At 46.1% G+C, this 5,000-nt stretch overlaps 1 protein-coding gene across 1 annotated transcript in view; it reads left to right on the forward strand.

The window, feature by feature from the left end:
- dlgap1b (discs, large (Drosophila) homolog-associated protein 1b) overlaps positions 1-5,000 on the forward strand; it is a 280,337-nt gene that overhangs the window by 133,204 nt on the left and 142,133 nt on the right. The window lies entirely within an intron of this gene.

Raw genomic sequence — 5,000 nt, forward strand, 5'->3', positions numbered from 1 at the left:
TGAATTTTGAATTTTAAAGAATCGAAATTGAAGATAAACTATGTTTCAAAATTTTATTTTCATTTTTTTTCCTGTTTTCTCCTCTTTTAAACCGTTCGATTAAGTATTTTTTTCATCATTTATTCGCTACAAAAACTTTCCGTAAAAGGGAAAAAAATGTACGCCGGAATGACAGACAGAAATACCCATATATATATATATATATATATATATATATATATATATATAAACTAAATTGAGCAAATTGGCTATTTCTGACAATTTATTTAAGTGTGTATCAAACTGGTAGCCCTTCGCATTAATCAGTACCCAAGAAGTAGCTCTTGGTTTCAAAAAGGTTGCTTACCCCTGCTCTAGCCCTTATAGACCAGTTGATCTGCCGTCTCTTTTCGGCCCTTCCCCCCTCTCCTGCATGAAGAGGTTATCAAGTGACCACAGATGAGGCGCTAGCTGTACAAAGTCGGAACCCGGGGTGGACCACTCCTCTGTGCGTCAGTTGGGGACGTCTCTGCGCCGCGGTCCCCTTCAAGGTTTGTCGTTGTTCCCATTGGGTTGAGTTTTTTTCTTGCCCTGAAGTGGGATCTCAGCCGAGGATGTCTTTGGGTCTTGTGCAAGTCTTTGGGCCTTGTACGTGGGAGACTTCCAGGTGGTTCACCTGCACCGAGCCGAGGTGAAGAGCTCCTTCCTGACGGACGCAGTCTATTCCTTTAAGTTTCAGCTTTGCAACCATACTCCCCCCGGAACCCAAAGACTTTGGTTTCCCGGACGCTGCCCGGCGGGTCATGGGTGTAACACTACCGGATTGCTAGTTGGCATTGTTTATGGTCGGAACTATGACCATACGACTACGACTTTCTCTATTTTCTTGTTATGGGACATTCATCCTCCGCTGCTGCCATTTTTAGTCATATTTGAGTCATATTGCAGTTTACACTGATCTTTATTTGGGATCTTTAATAAGTCCTGAAAAATTGTGCGCATCCGCCTTTGTAGTCCGTGTCGACCCGTAGTCAAAAAGCTTCTTCTTTTTCTCTATCTTCATTCATCCTCCATTGTTGCCATTTGTAATATAAAGTAGTGTAAAGTTTTTACTTTTATCTGTCAGTAAACCCGCTATAAAAGCGCTAAAACATACCGGTGTTGTGAGTTTGCATTATTCACTCAAGGAACTTTAGTTATTAGAGAGTTCCGGTCGGACGTTTTTTTCACGGGACACATTTCCGGCGTTGTTGTTGCACTAGTGAGCCACGGCTGAGGAGATGCTGCTCCGTTATTGATTGAAATAAATTCTGACTGTCATTAAAACAGTTAGCACCATCTTTTGACACTTCTTCCACTCCCGTCCTTGCACGCTACACGGCTACAACAAAGATGACGGGGAGAAGACTCTGTCAGAGGTGAGCCACGTAAATAAGACCCCCCACAAGACGCCGCATCCTAAAGCGACTGTCAGAAAGCGGCTTGAAGATATGTAAAACATCATCCATGCAACGTTTTGACCAAAGAACTACCATTTCATGCTATTAAGACCACAAGGAAGTGTTTTACATTTAGAAAAAAATTATAATAATATGACTCCTTTAATGCGCCCTATAATCTGGTGCACCTTTTGTATGAAAATCGACCTGACAGGACCCCTTCATCGGCAGTCCGCCTTATAATCCGGTGCACCCTATAGTCCGGAAAATACTGTAATACAAAAACAGACACTAAAAGGACAAGAAGTCCCTATTCCTCAATTGGAGTTCAAGTGTGCAAAACTGAAACATCTGTCCGCTTTGTGTTTTGATGAGGTAGTTATGTAGGAAGAACCGAAAAATAGTCCCTGTTTCTATTGTGCCCCATGTTGCAGTGTGTACGGGTTTCTCCCAGTCCAGTGGGGAGAGCACCTCTTGGCCGTTCCTCACCTGTGGTGGACTTAAGGGTTTTGAACCACTTCCCGGATGGTAGTGGTTCAAAAAGGGGTTTTCTCGAGACTATGGAGATTTTATTGACCTACTTCCCAAGTCTGGTGGCGTAAAGTGTGTCCGGGTGACGGAGCTCAAGCCCAATTATGCGCTGGGCTGCCTTTACCAATCTGTGCAGGGCCGTCCCCTGAGCCACGGTGCAGCTGGCAAACCACACAATAATCCAGCTGGTCAGGATGCTCTCAATTGTGCTCCAATAAAAATTGAGCATTGAGCCTCTGGGGAAGTTGGGCCTTCTTTAGCATCCTGAGAAAGAACATTGTCTGTTGAGCTTTCCTGCCCAGGTTTGGCATATTGGCAGTCCATGACACCCATCTACCATATGTCCCGGCGAGAAATCTGCGTTCAAAGAACTCCGGCTTATTAGTGATTCCCAGAACCCCAAAAAAGTCTGCGGGGTATAGAGCGTTTTCTATTTGGACTCCAGTACTCTGGAATGCCCTCCCGGTAACAGTTAGAGATGCTACCTCAGTAGAAGCATTTAAGTCTCACCTTAAAACTAATTTCTACACTCTAGCCTTTAAATAGACCCCCTTTTAGGCCAGTTGATCTGCCGTTTCTGTTCTCTCCTATATGGAGGGGGGGCACAGGTGCTGGCTGTCCAGAGTCGGGACCCGGGGTGGACCGCTCGCCTGTGCATCGATTGGGGACATCTCTGCGCTGCCGACCTGTCTCTGCTTGGGATGGTCTTCTGTTGGCCCCACTATGGACTGGATTCTTACTATTATGTTAGATCCACTATGGACTGGACTTTCACAATTTTATGCGAGACCCACTCGACGTACATTGCATTCGGTCTCCGCAGAGGGGAGAAGGGTCACCCACATCTGCGGTCCTCTCCAAGGTTTCTGTAGTCATTCATATTGACGTCCCACTGGGTTGTGAGTTTTTCCTTGCCCTTTTGTGGACTCTGAACCGAGGATGTTGTCGTGGCTTGTGCAGCCCTTTGAAACACTTGTGATTTAGGGCTGTATAAATAAACATTGATTAATTGATTGATGGCCCAGAAACACTGACTCAAAGGAATTCAAGGCTCTCCCCACTTTCTACATCTTGTCCATGGATGTCGAGGATGATATGGTCTCTGGCCTTTGTTCTTCTAAAGTCCATGATTATTTCCGCGGCTTTAGAGGTGTTGAGGATCGGGTAATTCTGCTCACAACAATCAAACCAGGTGTTTAAATAGACCTCCTTTTTAGACCAGTTGATCTGCCGCTTCTTTTCTTTTTCTCCTCTGTCCCCCCTCCCTTTGTGGAGGGGGTCCGGTCCGATGACCATGGATGAAGTACTGGCTGTCCAGAGTCGGGACCCAGGATGGACCGCTCGTCGGGACCCAGGATGGAACGCTCGCCTGTGTATCGGTTGGGGACATCTCTACGATGCTGATCCGACTCCGCTTGGGATGGTTTCCTGTGGATGGGACTCTCGCTGCTGTCTTGGATCCGCTGTGAACTGAACTCTCGCGGCTGTGTTGAAGCCACTATGGATTGAACTTTCACAGTATCATGTTAGACCCGCTCGACATCCATTGCTTTCGGTCCCCTAGAGGGGGGAGGGGGGGGGGGGGGGGGGTCCTCTCCAAGGTTCTCTTAGTCATCATTGTCACTGGCGTCCCACTGGGTGTGAATTCTCCCTGCCCACTGGGTGTGAGTTTTTCTTGCCCTTCTGTGGGTTCTTCCGAGGATGACGTAGTCGTAGTGGTTTGTACAGTCCTTTGAGATATTTTTGATTTAGGGCTATATAAATAAACATTGATTGATTCCCCACAGCGAAAGGGAATAAGCGGTAGAAAATGGATGGATGGATGGCATTGTTGTCCGTGACAGGCCCACGTCTGTGGTGTTGTTAGAAAACTGTACTGTAGGGTTAGAACTGTGGATGGGTCTGCAAGTCTTGGGTAAAAAGTGTGAAGGGGATAGGGGCTCAGCACACAGCCTGGTGGTACACCTGTGTTCAGAGTAAGGACGGCGGAAGCGCCGTGTCCCACTCTCACTTGCTGTGGTCTGCCTGTGAGGAAGTCCACAATCCAGTGGGCCCCCCGGGCCTAGAATGTCCGCTCCGCTTCTTGGGGAACTCAAGTCAACAAAGAGCACCCGCATGAGCTGTTGGGTTTATCTGTGTTAGACGTCTTAGATATAGAGACCAGTTATGATTTTGGTTTACAGAGTAAACAACTAAAAACTAAGGTTTTAGGTATTGTGTTCTCTAAACGCACACATTTGTCTAAATATGACCAAGGACATGCATTATTGTGTGTTTCCTGCACGTCGTCTTCATCACTAAAAGAGAAATCTAATCTGCGGTAGAGAATTCGTCTGACATTTTCAACAATCGTTTGTTTTTTTTGAGTGGTCAGCTTGAAGCGTCCCTCTGTCTCCGACTACCTCGTCGTCATGTGACATGAGTGCGCGTCTGTTATGATTTTGCCTGCTCGTTTCGATGACTTAAATAAACTTTAATGATCCACAAGGGAAATTGTTCACCTGATTGGCCGGTCCGTACCTTAGCAAACTCTGACTCATCATACCAACAGTAACCAATCATCATGGATTTTCTCCGTAAGTATGGATGTTTTAGTTCATCCAGGTCATTGGATGTTCTCCAAATTTTTTGGGGTGGGGGACCAGGAATCGCAGTCCATTTTCTCACTTTTTAGCTTGTAGTTTTGATTTAAGCTACCTCGCTAGATGGGTCTAAAAGTTGCTAGGCTACAGGAAAAGATACTTGTTAGAATAGTACCACTGAGAACTGTAGCAAATCTAAGGAGCTTAGCTAATTGTAGCTTGTTACTGCCTATCACTGCTTGGGAACACTGGTCTGTTGGGTTTAGCAGTTAGCCTAGCTTCTGTTTCCGCCTCCGCCGACAGCGTCTCCTGGGATAACGAGTCTGCTGCAATCAGCATTAAAACAATGATTCGGGGTGTGTCAAATCCCTGGGGTTAGCGAAGAAGTGTCGAAACTCCATTTCGGAAAGTTTGTCCATATGTAGCTTCAAGAGCTAGTCACCTGAAATGGTTTTCACTTCACGTGTCG

Source organism: Nerophis ophidion, linkage group LG15 (genome assembly GCF_033978795.1).
Source record: "Nerophis ophidion isolate RoL-2023_Sa linkage group LG15, RoL_Noph_v1.0, whole genome shotgun sequence".
Lineage (NCBI taxonomy): Eukaryota > Metazoa > Chordata > Actinopteri > Syngnathiformes > Syngnathidae > Nerophis > Nerophis ophidion.